The sequence below is a fragment of the Lucilia cuprina genome, chromosome 5 (assembly GCF_022045245.1).
Source record: "Lucilia cuprina isolate Lc7/37 chromosome 5, ASM2204524v1, whole genome shotgun sequence".
Taxonomy (NCBI): Eukaryota; Metazoa; Arthropoda; class Insecta; order Diptera; family Calliphoridae; genus Lucilia; species Lucilia cuprina.
In genome coordinates, this window is record NC_060953.1 from 53,010,715 (window position 1) to 53,025,218 (window position 14,504).

Consider the following 14,504-nt stretch of genomic DNA (forward strand, 5'->3'; position numbering starts at 1 on the left):
TCATTCTTAAATCTATTTAAATTATTAAATATTCTAAAAACTGAATATTTTTTAAATAGAGTTTTTTTAATTAGTATTTTGGTTAAAAATTTTTCTCGCGAATATTCCCAGATTTTTAATTGATTTAATTTATAGCAAATCTATTTAAACTTTTGAAACTTTTTCAGCGAATCTTTCTAACGTTTTTTCTAATGAATTACAATTTTTTCTTAAACTGTTTGTTTTGCTCGCGAATATTCTAAGTATTTTTATTCTTTAATCTATTCAATTATTAAGTTTTCTAAAACCTCGAATATTCCTAGAATAATTACGTGTATATCCATGGAAACTGTAGTGTCTGCTGAAAATTAAATTAAAATCTATTTCGAGAAGATTCTTAGGTTTTTAATTTTGCAACTATTTCAAATTTGGCCATTTTTTCGCGAATATTGACTTTATATCGAGAATATTTGCAGAGTTTTTTTAAATTATTTTCTCGCGAATATTCCCAGCATTTTTACTTGTATATCCAATCAAATTGTAGTTTCTGCTGAAAAACAAATCAAATTCTATTTCGAGAATATTCCTAGACTTTTTATTTCGAATTTATTTCTAATTCAGAATTTTTTCGTGAATATTCTCAGAATTTTTCTTCATTACTTCCAACTTCTACAACATTTTATTGGTGAAGATAAAGTTGCAAGTTGCTGATGTTTATCTTTCTTTGGCTGACTGCCTAGTGGTTGTTTGCTTGGTTACATGACTGACTGTCAGAATCAGCGACTGACTGATGGGGTGCTTTGATTGTTTTGGTTTGTTGGCTTGGTTGTGTGAGTGTGTGTGTGTTATAAATTTAGGTAAATAGAATTAAGCTGTGTGGCATACACATATGTATATTACAGGCAACGAGTGCAAAGTATTAATTTTCAGAAACACACAAAAACAAAAACGTATTAAAATATAAAAGATAGAAATATGACAAGAGAAATATACAAGTTACAAGTTCATGTATGTTGTTTAGAGCTTAAACAAAAAAAAGAAACTTAATTTTTAAATTCTTTGTAGATTATTAACGCCCTAAAAAATCTTTAAGTGCTGCTGGTATGTTGTAAATTCTTACAAATAAGATTTAGTTGGATTTAAAAATGAGAATATTTCTTAGAAAATTTAGTTTAGCTTGACATTTGAGCTATAGGAAATGGACCATTATGAACATTATTGGATCATTAATCTCTAAAACTGAATCATTTTTGACTCCTTTTGATGACACAGAAGTGATTAAAAAGTTGAACGCTTAAAAAATTATTCAAAATTTTCCCGATTTATTATGATTGAAAATTGATTATTTGAAAAACAATAACAAAATGCATAGCAATCATATATTGATCATCCAGGTGTATAAAATGTGATAGTTTTTCTAAACTTATTTTGTGATCATATATGGAAGCAGTTGAAAGATTTAAAATGATTTTTTATGTAAAAGTTTTTCTTTGTCATGGAACAGTAACACTAACACTTAAAGATGACTCAAAAACGATTCAAAAATGAGTCGAAACTGTTAAGAAAAGGGGCTCTCAAAAGATTCTTTAAGCAAAGTTGGCAAAATGAGTTGATATAAAATGTTTTTCGTTTTATTGTATTTGTCTGTAACAAACATTAAAATTACTCAGAAAAGACTTAACAAAACTCCAAAAACGACCATTAATTCGGCTCATTAATGACTCAAAAAAGATAAACAAATTAGTCAGTACTGATCCGAAGTGACGCTCGTTTAGAAGAGTCGCGGGTAGGGTTCCATTGTCTCCCGACGAATGTATCAGAAAAAGAGCGCATATATGATCATATCAATCTTGCAGAAGAGTCATAAATGACTCGAATGTAATCAAAAAGACAAATATAGTCGAAAGCTTTTTTAAGCTTTCTCTACATTTGAATAGTAAAAACAAGCTATTTACATATAAATTAACTTATTAAAATTTGTATTTAAATGAAATCTGAGCAAACTTAATATAATTTTTAAACTGAATATTCTCAAATCATTCCCTTTCAAATGCCATTACAAAACCACCCATTTTTCATGAGTCACGTGTAAATTAAAGACAATAAAGCTGTTTAGGTTTTTTAATTTTTATTTATTATAATATTATATTTTTTTTAGAACAAAACTACTTTTTTTTCTATGTAATTTATTTTTAACATCATGAAATTGGATATTTTTCCGAATAGAGAAAAAGACAAAAACTTAAAAGATGCTGGTTTATTAAAATGATTTTACAAAAAAAAAAAAAAAAAATACTATAAAACTGACACAAAGTTGTTGCACATTTTACGTCTCCGTCTTGTTTATTGCTAACAAAAATACAACAATAAGAATTGTAAAAAAAAGTTGTTCATTTTGTTCATAATTTCAATGTCATATTAGGTTTTAATAAAAACAACAATTATGAAAAACTTAATTTTTTTAAGCAAAACTGCAAGAATTTCAAATTGATTCGAACTGAGTTTTAGATATCTTATTAATACTTTCGGAGAAAATTCAAATTCTGACAATAAGTTTTTCGTAAGAGTTTTTGAAATTATTTAAAATCTATTTGTAAACTTTTTGTTTTTTATCGCGAATATACTTAGAATTTTCATTCACAGGAAACATTTAACGAATGCAAGAGATTCGTTTTAAACGAGCTATCACGTAGAAACTTTTAGCTTTATATAGCATCATTTTAATGATCGACAACTAGTTTTTTTGATCAATTCTAATTTGCTCTGAGAAACACCTTACTTTAGAAGATGATGTTTGGAATTAACTCGATTCGTTGTGGGTCTCGAAAGATAAGCAGTTCTTTTTTGCTGTGATCTTTCTTGTTATGATTAGTGTAGCGAAAGGTGGATCTTGAAGGCAGGGCATTTCCAAGTAGAATAGCAAAGTATTCCGAATTTAGAAAAACTGGCACTCTGCGATGGAAGATACCGATAAGTGCAAACGATCGATGCTCACATAAGTTCAGTTAGAGTGACAAAGATCATACGACCAATTGACAATCCTCTACGATCACTAGCATTTGCATAATTTTCCATAAGTTCCGCTAAAGAACATAATTCCAGAGATTGCCGATCTTTGAGTCATTTTGAGTTTATTTCCACAATTAGAAATTGTTTGTTTTTTTCTTGTTAGTTTAAGGACGATCAAAGATCTCGAAATTAGAAGATCGTAGTATGATTTATAAATACAATATTAAAAGAATTGATTCTGAAAGAACAAAGCTGTCAGAACGAAGAGGAGAAGTGATTTGATTACATAACCTAATCTAGCCTAGTGTTATGACTTTAAAAATTAAACTTTTAAGTATGAGAAAGACTCGAGACCCTCTTCAGAAACATTGATAACTTATATAAAACGTGCTTGTACGAATTAGGTTTGTTTGATCACGTTAATTCCCTTCGCGGAATTACGGATTATGATATCATGATTCTGGACTACGGGCAAACAACTTTGATAGAATTTTCAACTGGTGGGTGTGCAGTTTTCACTGACGGGTCCAAGATGGATACCGGCATGGTTGCCGTTGTCTATATTGGTGATATCAACATAAAACGGTCACACATACTCCTTGACGAATGTAGCCCAGATCCTAACGATCTGGAAAGCGACGGAACTGATACGGAATCATATCGATCCGGGGTCGGTTGTGAAAATTTATGTTGATAGTTTAGCTGAGCTCTTAGAGCATTGGATTGTCAAACAGTAGGTACACTCGCACCTAGTTGGAGAATGTAGAAATGCCCTTATGGACATTATGAGAATGTTTGTCATTAGATTGTGTTGGGTGCCAGGGCGCTGTAATGTGCATGGTAATGAGGTTGCGGACGAACTATGAACCTATTGATATATGTTGGTAATACCACCCATTTGTCACTAAAATAAGTTGATATTCGGAAGAATACGTGATATCATTAACCAGTCCTGGAATAGTAGATTGGATTGTAAAATATCGAAGGCCCCTTGGCCAAATCTTGATATGGGTGCTACCAAAATACTTGTAGGACTGGACAGACGCAGTCTAAGGGCTGTGATAGGGATTCTAACTGGACACTGCTCAGTTAGAACCTTTGTCAGTAAGTGGGGCAGTAGTGTACCGGACCATTGCAGGTTATGCGAAGATGAGGAGAAAGAGACGATCGAGCATATTATTTGCCAAAGAAGTGAAAATGAAGTAGAATTTACTACATGGATGTACTGAAATAGAACTAAGGAAATGATGATTTTAACACAGGCGGGATGTCATTTTCATTTCATTACAAATTCATTACAAATTCACATCTGAAGTCATTCTCAGAAAGTAATTTTAATGATTTTTTTGGATGTTCTTAGGAAGTGAAATTCTAGTTTTATAGAATAATAAAATAAAATTAGTTTAATTCGAAAAATTCAAGTACAAAAAATTGTATTCTTTTCGCTTCTTAGGAAGTCAATAAACATCACTTCTCAAGAAAAATTCACTTAGTGCTACTTTTGGAATGGTCATAAATGTTATTCTTTTATTTTTGCTGGATATGTATGTCAAAAACAAAACATCATAAACGTCATGAGTAAGACATCATTTGAAGTTTTATTACAAACTTCATTTGACATTTCAAAAAGTGATTACAATTAATATTACAAAATTGTTTAGCCTTAAGATATAAATCTTAAAAAATTTTATACATAAACTTATATTTCACACCATAATTTAAGATCAACTAACAATAACAAAAAAACAACAATATTTGCAACATTTTGAAATACACGATTTTTTTCTTTATTTTTTAATCAAAAATCTTTAACATTTAATTGCAATTATTGTAACCTTAAGCTATTTTATCACAAAAAAAATTATTTAATCATATAGAGAGTGATTTAATATTTATGGTATTTTATCATACATTTTCTTACAAATACTAGTTGCTGTATGTACATATATGATCCAATCATCCCAGCAACCATCGATTGATTCACATCATACCCATAAACTATCATTATGATTTATTGTTGGTCATAAGGTGGGTTCTTTTCTGCGATTGCAATAAGAAACTTTTTTTTTGAGAAAAACTACCAGGCATTTGTCTCAACTGCAGAGGAGCATGACTCTAAAGCAGTGATCGTTAGTTATAGCTAGCAGGGGCCGAAAGTTTTTTCATGCAAAAATAAATTATTTTTTAATAAAATAAATAAATAATTTGTAAAACAAAGAACATAAACAAATCATTAATTTCAAATGTATGATGTTCCCTTTTTGACGATCACTGCTTTAACGTAATAAGCGCAGCAGTTTTTGATAATAAAATGCATAATTTTTTTTCAGATTTTAAGGGTCAATTTTTAATGTGCGTCTTATTTTCGACTTTACATATATTCTGTTGATCATTTTGTAATTTGGAGGAATTTTTGAAAATTATTAACAATTTTTGTCTGCTTTTAATGTATTTGCTTTGAGGGTGTTTTAATTTTTTTTGGTAAGAGAGAATCATTTTATTGAAAATTTTTGGGATGGTATTTGTTTCTTTTTCTTTTGGGGTTAATAAGTACATATATCCAGACTCATGTAATAAAGTAATCAAATGGTTAATGTATAGTTTTTAGTTTAGTGGAATGTTTTGAAATTGTTATTAAGAAAACTTGATTTTTTTATTAACAAAAAAATCTTTATTTTTATTAAAAGAAATTCTTTATTTTTATTAAAAGAAATTCTTCTAAAGGACATTAATGGCTGCATTGCAGAAAATTACCAGCAGTTCGACAAAGAGTCAATACATACGAAAAAGACAGTAATTTCCACTAATAGTTAACCACCTGGATGTTTGTAAGTCGTATGTTTTGGGTTATTCGTCACGAATGTAATCGAAAATGAAGACAGTTGTCACTTTAGTTTCCTCTTTGTAAGCGGGAGAGGATACAGCCGTCTCTTTACTGTCCCCAAGTAACCTAGAGATTATACTCTTAAAAGTTGTTTTTTTTTGTTGTACTTCCGCTCTCCCATCTTTTGGAGAAATGATTATTACTTTCTACTAATATGCCTCCATCTGGTTGACATAAATTTATATCTTTCGGGTCAATCGTTACATTATTGTCCCTTGACACTTGACACTTGAAATTTTTAAATTTTAGTTCCATTAATATCTTACTACCTGGCTGACTCCAAGTTGTATGTTTTTGGTCTATCGTCTCAAATAAACTCTTTGTAATCGAGAATGAAGATAGTCGTCACTTTAGTGTCCCCTTTGTAAGCGAGAGCGGAGGCAATCGTCTCTTTACTGTCTCTTTGTAGGGTGTAGAGTGACGATTGACAAGCCCATGTTAAGTGGTCGGTCACCTGGGTAGTCAGGTGGCTAGGGGCCACCACAAGTGGTAGGTTAAGTGGTCAGTTGGGGACTGTCCCGTCGTTGGGTTTTGTTCACATGTTTTCTGCTAAATTATAACTTATCCCATATTTAGAACCAAATAATTGGTTGGAAAATGCCTAAGTGTTCGTCATATGATCTTCCGAGTTTCAACACGATCGCTTCTACATAATTTTCAATTTGACTTTTTGTATAATTTCTATTTGGTGATCGTCATTTACAGATCTTTATCGTGAAACCTAGATTCAGTTGAAATCCTGTTATATGATCTTTATTAATCATAAGATCGCTACAAGTGATCGAAATTGTCTTTTTGTATAATTTTTTATTTAGTCAATTATGTTTCTTTGTCGAAAACTCCAGCTCCAGTTAAAACTCTGGCATATGACCTTTATTAATCATAATATCGCAACATGTGATCGAAATTATCTTTTTGTATAATTTCTATTTGGTGATCGTCATTTACCGATCTTCATCAAAAACACCAGCTTCAGTTAAAATCATTTCGTTTAATTTGTATTTGATGATCGTTTCTTAACGATCTTTTTAGTTAAAATTCTGACATATGACATTTATTTATCGATCTTTATTCGGAAAACATCAATGATCATATCAATAATGATCATAATATTTTAATCTTTATCGAATCAATGTCATCCATGAGTTGCATATCCGATCTTTTTCTTTCATACTAAAGAGATTTTCAAGTAAATTAAGAATTTTTTACAAAAATGCGTCATTGCAAAAGGATCGCTCTCTCTCTCTCTTAGTTATAGAAAACCTAAAAAATATTTCAAAAATGAGTCATTGCAAAACTCACTGATTTGAATTATTATTATTTTTAAACTTCTTCAGACGTCTGTTTGTATTTAAAATCAATTAAAAAGTCTCCAACACTAAAAGTTTATGAATGAGTAGAAGAAGACAATGCTGTGATTTAATTGTTTTGATGATGGCAAACAACTAATGAATTTATGTTTTTTTTTATTTTGTTTTGCGTTAAATGTTTTATTTATTTACTTTAATATATTTACACAAAATTTGTTTTTATTAATTTATTATTATTTTTATGGGTTTGGTATAAATATTCGATCACCTTAACTTTGAAATTTTAATTGATTTTAATTGAATTGATTAATATTTTATTTGTTTTTTGTTTTTTTTGTTTTTTTTGAAATTTATGATTTGTTGTTAAGGTTCAAGAAATTAAACGGTTTGAAATAGTAGTTGGCGAATTTTTTTTAATTTTTTTTGAAAAAAGTTTAAAGAATTTTTTATGAATGACTCGTAAGTTTGTGTTATTAATTTAACTTAAGAGACAATTTATGTCTCTGGCATATTTACGAGGGATGGACGGACGGACGGATGGACAGACGTTTACATTTTTATAAAATGTTTAAGGAAAATTATGAAAAAATGTTAAATTGATAATAAAAGAAAAGATGAATTTTGTGGTGTGTGTATATGTGCATTTCATAAGAGGTATATATAGGAAATTATTGCATATTCATATATTAATATAAATGAATGACTAAAATTTACTCCCCCATCCTCTGCCAGCACAGAACTTAAACCAGACCTAGCATTTTACATTTCAGCAACAAATCTGTTATTGTTTGGAGTCTTTCATTTATAATACTCTTCCCCAAACATGTGTCAGATTTTTTATATATTTCCACTCCCTCTCTCCCTTCGTCCGTCCGTCCATCCCTCACAACATTTGTTCATTAGCCACTTCTATGTTGTTCATTTTGTGGTTTTGTATGCTTTGTGTTATTTCTTTGTTTGGAGTATAAATTCCATAATTTTATATTATTGCTGTTGCTGTTGCTGCTGCTGCTGCTGCTGCTGCTATTAGTTACTGGCTGTAGCTTATTAAATTGGGTGGAGAAGTTATGACTTTTTGTTGTATACGCACTTCAAATAAGTCAAGTGCGTTTTGAATTGCTTCTTCCGGTAAACTATTTGATTTCTTCAACGTTCAGTTGGTTTTGGTTTCTTTTCTATAAGGCTGTTAATCGTTTAATTTAATATACTTAAATCGTTTTATGTTATTCCTATCTCCATTTATATATAAACATACTTATATACTTTTTATGTTTAAGTAGGTGATTGTTTTTCTTCATTTATTATAATTATTTAAAAATTTAAAATTTTGGAAATTTTTTTTCTAAATATTTATGGCTTTATGTAGTAAATTTATGGTCATTGTTAGTTTACAACATTTGTTTTAAAATTAGGAAATTTATATTTGACTTTAGTAAGTGTTAAAATTGGTGCGACCAAATTTGAAAATTTATTGCTAAATTTTTTTTATAGTTTTTTTCTATATGGCAAACTGAATAGTTTTTTTTTTAACAAAAAAGGTTGAAACTAGATTTAATATTCTTCAAATTATTGTGAAAATTTGCATTTGTGTCAACGTCTCTTTCCCCTTTTATTTCATTTACACCCTGATCTATTTTCGTCTTCTTTTCGTTTAGTGAATTTTGTAAAGTTGAACGTTGAAAAGTCCAAGATGAGTGTTTACAAAGTAAAGTAAATTTCAGCAAAAATTAACATTAAAAATAACTTTACCATGCTCGCTTAAAAATAAGTACTAGAATAAGCACTTACATACAAGGTTTGTCGTGCTTATTACTTAATCAGCCAGCAGTTTCGGGGAATAGTCCCAAAATAGTTAGAGAAGCTTCTTCTTAGCGTCAACACTAAGTGTCTGCTGATGTGATGATAAGCATAAGATAGGAGCAAGACTTTTTGGAACCAATAACTACATCCACCTTATATGGAAATTAACTTTGTTACAGAACAGAAGATTAATTTCAAATGTCACTATATCATTTAGCAAATTTTTTATAGGTTCAACGCTTTCCAAACTTCGTTTTTAGAGATCGTTTGTGACGATCGATTAGAAATGTAAAATTAAATTCTTGGGATATGAAAGGTACATTTAAAGATGGTAGCTTGCGAATATATGGAATTTTCGGTCCAACGTACACTTTGCTTATATACTTGAGCTAACTAATCTCTTACCACTGCTGCCTCATTACTTATCTTCCGGGATGAAAAAAACAACATGTTTTTATATCATCAGCAGATGGGATACATGTATAAGATTTCTTTTATTCATCAACATTTAGCCGTACACAACTCTCAGTCATCCGATACACTCATAAGAGAACAATATAAGACAGATTCACTCTTGGTGTACGGGCAGACGAGATCCGTATACTCTAACATCTACATATACATTTAACACCAACACTTAGTCGCACAGTCACAGTCATCTGTGTGGTATCATGAAATATAGATTTTACCGTGCATCAATCAGTCTTCCCGAGACTTTGGGTTTCAACCTTAGTCACTACGTGGATCTTGAAGGAATCTCAACCAACTGAGCAGCCTCGATAGTAGTACCAGATTATGAAGTTCACTGGTTCGACCCCATGTCAAATCATTTCAAGGAATTGACATCACCAGTTTATAGTCCCGGTAGAATAGGGGTACGGTAGTATCTCTTTACCTCGGGATCGCAATACCCCAATCATCACTAAAACATACAATCTTCATGACTAGTGCGCTCATTCTTAGATCCCTCGGACAGCTGGTCTGAAGAAAAAAAAGTAAAAAAGCTTAAGATATCCGCAAGTAATTTTCAATTTCTCTAAGGAGATACACGATTGCGCGAAGTTCAAATATTAAATCTTTCGAAATAGATATCAATCAACACGAAAAGATTTAAAATTATTGCATATAATACTGCAAGTTTTTGTTTTCTTTGCTGTTCTGAGCAAGAGCTCAGAAAAGATCGATTGAAAAGATGGATTAAGCTTTTGGTTGACAGCCTGATGATTTTAATCTTAAAATTTAACGTTTTGTAATAAAAGTCCTAATTGTCGATTTCTGATTTCGAATTTGAGACATGATATCTTGAAAATCGGATTATCGTGTTTTGTTGCTACAATTGCCCAGATGATATAAATAACATTTAACTCTACGTTTTTAAGGACAACATTTGACTGAAGCAACAAAATCTTCAAAATAACTCTTATATGGTACTCATCAAACAAAGAATCGAATCGAATCGAATCGAAAAAGAAGTAGAATTTACTCAATGAAAGTATTGAAAAAGATATAAAGAAGTGATGATTTTAACACAGGCTTGTCATAGAAGGGATGTTCCTTTTATTCGATTCCAACTTCACTACATCTAAAGTCATTCTCAGGAAGTAATTTTTATGTTCTTTTTTTTTGGAAGTTATTAGGAAATAAAATTGTAGTATTATAGTGTATAACTAATTTGACTTAAATAATATTAACATAGATAAAAAATAAGTTTGAATTTTAAACAAAATTGGATTATTTTCGCTTCTTTGTAAGTCAAAAAACATCACTTCCACAGAAGGTAAACAAATTCGCTTAGTGCTAGTTTTGAAGTGGTGATAAGTGCTATTCTTTTGGAAGTACTTTTTGATTTTTGCTGATTAGGTACTTATTAATTTGATCTTGGATGGGGAATGCAATCATTTCGAAATCATTAAGTGAAAATAAATTATCAGATAAGTTTTATAAATTCCTACTGAAGAAGACTTACAACTGATTACAGCAAAGGTAATTTTCGATAATCTCTTACCTTGACCTTGAAAATTTCTAAACAAATTTACCTAACCTAATAACTTCCAAAACTGTCATTTAATCCCTACACAACCAATCAGCTATGTATATTAACCTTCAACACCCAATATACTTTTTCTACTCATACACTCCATATGTAGGGTTTTTTGTAATCGTTATTTACGTCATTATTAAAAACAGAAAAAAGTATTAAAAAATAAAATAATATTTAATTACAATAATAAATACGAGTGTATGCATATATAGAAAGATATGAAAAAAATGCATTATTATCTATCCATTATGCATACACACGTACTCGTTCAAAAAAAAAAAAACAAATTATAAGTAACTAAGTAAGCAGCCAGGTAGTTAGTCAGACAGCCAATGTAAATGGATGGATGGTTGGTTGGTTGAATGAATAGACGGTTGGTTGGTTGGTTAAATACTGGCTTTATACTTAAAAACGTCATACACAAGGTTTCGACTCGATCGCTTAAAACAAAAATGACTTTATTATTATTATTGTTTTATAATGCATTTCTTATTGTTGTTTTTTTTTTCAATAATTATCCCCTCTGTCTTTAACAAATTGCAAAATATATAACTATTTAATAGTCAGCTTTCTGTTTGTCTTTTTTTAATGCTATTGACATTTCTATCAAATGTTTCATACAATATTATCAACATCTCCCTCATTATCATCTCTTAATCATTGAATAACGACGATTGAGTTGTTATAACTGCAATTGCCTTCGTTTCATTTCATTTCATATTTATCCATTTGTTAGCTGCTGCTGATCATTATTATAATGATCACTTTTTAAACTCATTGAATTTTATACAAAATGTCATTTTGTTTTGGGGGAGAGAGAGGTTGAAGCGAAAAAGGTTCGTTATTGATTATTGATTTAAACATGTTTATTATATAATTGTTATTAGAATTTATTATGCTCGTTGTTGCTGTTGTTGTTGCTCTAGTATAATTTTTCATTATTAATGTTTTTTGGCAGCTGTCATCAATAATTTTTCATTATTTATTTAATTTTTATTTTATTGTAAATGGGTTTGTTCGTTATAAGTGTCGCCAAACGTTTGTTCACAAAGTTTGCTTTATGATGTGAGATATATGTATGAATGAGTAATCTTTATCAACTTCTTCCTTATTACAAAACTTTAATAAAGTTGCCACTTTAGGCTAAAGTTTTTTTTTTTTTTTTTTGGGAAATACAGAACTGAATTTGGAAATAAAAGAACTAGAACTGAACTAGAACTGAACTAGAACTGAACTAGAACTGAACTAGAACTGAACTAGAACTGAACTAGAACTGAACTAGAACTGAACTAGAACTGAACTAGAAGTGAATTAGAACTGAACTAGAACTGAACTAGAACTGAACTATAATAAACTCTATAAAGAAAACATTTTAAAGATTCCTTGTAATAAAATATCTTAAATTTATTTACGACCCTGTTAGGCTTCCTTGACTCTTGTAAACATGATTTTATTTCTAATCAAAATTCAAACTTTTTTCCCCAAAATTTCAAAATATTTAACAATTTTTAAGGTCTAGCATATAAATATTGGAATTATTTATTGATGAACCTCTTGCTATTGCTTAATTTTGATGTTAAAACATACAATAGTAATATTTAACAAAATTTTTGGCAAAAAAAAAAATTGTTTATAAAAATCTAAAACAAATCATATTTTCGCACGTTATTGAATGAAGGTCAAACAAATATTTTAAAATCACTTTATGCGTTTGTAAACATTTTTAGAAAAAAATTATGCGGCCAATTTATTTTATACCAAAAACAAACTGTAAACATAAGAAATCACTTAAATGCGTTTTTAGCAGTTTCTCACACTCAATCACTCCCTTTTTTTATGCTAAAAAAACCCCCAGAGCTTGTGGTTACAAAAATTTTTAACAATATTTTGGTTTTTTAATATACAAAAAAAAAACTGTGATTTAGTTTTATTCATTTTGGTTGCCTGACTGTTTAAATAAAACGTTTGTTAGTTGAAATTTATTACTCAGATCATGTTTACAAATAAATTAGAGTAAAAAAATTAAAAGTTTAAATTGAAACGATTTTAAAAGCGCTTTTTATGTTTGTTAAAGAAAACATGTGTTAAACTGCAAAAAGTTACTTATGTAAGCTACAGTTTAACGTGCTAGCTATAGGGTCCCTTTTTATTTGGATTTATGCTGCATGTTCTGTATGTCTAGTGCGTGCACATGACGTGCATATTTTCTTAAAATTTGATTTTTTTTTTTTGAAATTCACATATTCATGTTAAAATGTTATAAACCTAAAAATAATTTATTGTTTATTTTTGTTTCTCAAAGTAAATATTGCGAAATATTTAAGTTATTTTATTGTTTTCAAAAAGATAATTTGAAAGATTCAAATTTTATTTAAATTTTGTGTTCTAATTCAGTTCCAGATTAGGTTTAGATCAGTTTATTCTTCAAATATAAAACACGTTTAGAAAATCACTTTAATATACTCTACTTTGTCAAGGACAACCAACTTCAACCAAGCCTTTTACCACTTCATCCCCATTACAAATAACCCACATTATGACAGACATGTCAGCTTGCATCTCTTAAGCCTTTGACACAAATTTAAAAATGTTCAGTGTTTGACAATTTATTTTAAAACCGTTAACAACAATAACACAAGAAAAAACTAATAAAAAAAACTGTCATAAAAACGCTAAATACAACACGCTAGTAGTCGTAGCAGTTTTGGACAACTAATAATTTAATAAGGCGCTAATGTCCAATAAAAAACAATTACATTGGCCCCATAGATATTGATGACTATAAACACCAACTGAACCAACTATTAAATGCTAAAAATTATAAAAACAAACAGCAAGCGAACACAACCAGCTCCACCAAACAACTAATACTACTACAGCTATAACTTCAGGCAGCACACGGATATCCGCGGACGTGTTTCAAATATCAATTGAATTATTGACGATTTGAAAATTATTTATATATTTACAAAACTAAAAGATATGAGTGCCGATTCAGTATTTAGAATAATTTACGTTTATTTACCCTTTTTCTATAGTTCTGCTTTTTAAACTCTTATGTATCTGGTAATAGACTTCGTCTTCTTCTTTGTCATATACTTAGTTATTGTTGACAATCGATTGACATTAAAAAAACTTAATTTGTTTGATAATATTTATAAACAAATGATAAAATTTTAAAAGAAGAACAAAGATAAAGTAGTTGTGATATGTAGAATGTGAGAGGAGATATTACAGAGGAGGAATATAGACTATAAATTAGACTGTAGACTAGTATATTGACTATACTATAGTCTAGACTATAGACTATACTTCAGACTAGACCACAGACTAGACTATAGACCAGAAGACAGACTAGACTATAGACCAGAAGACAGACTAGACTATAGACTAGACTACAGACTAGACTATAGACTAGACTATAGACTAGACTATAGACTAGACTATAGACTAGACTATAGACTAGACTACAGACTAGACT

At 29.6% G+C, this 14,504-nt stretch overlaps 1 protein-coding gene across 1 annotated transcript in view; it reads right to left on the bottom strand.

Moving 5' to 3' along the window:
• The window catches only part of LOC111679388 (formin-J), a 126,882-nt gene that overhangs the window by 87,045 nt on the left and 25,333 nt on the right, over positions 1-14,504 (bottom strand). The gene's annotated exons all lie outside the window — the stretch shown is intronic.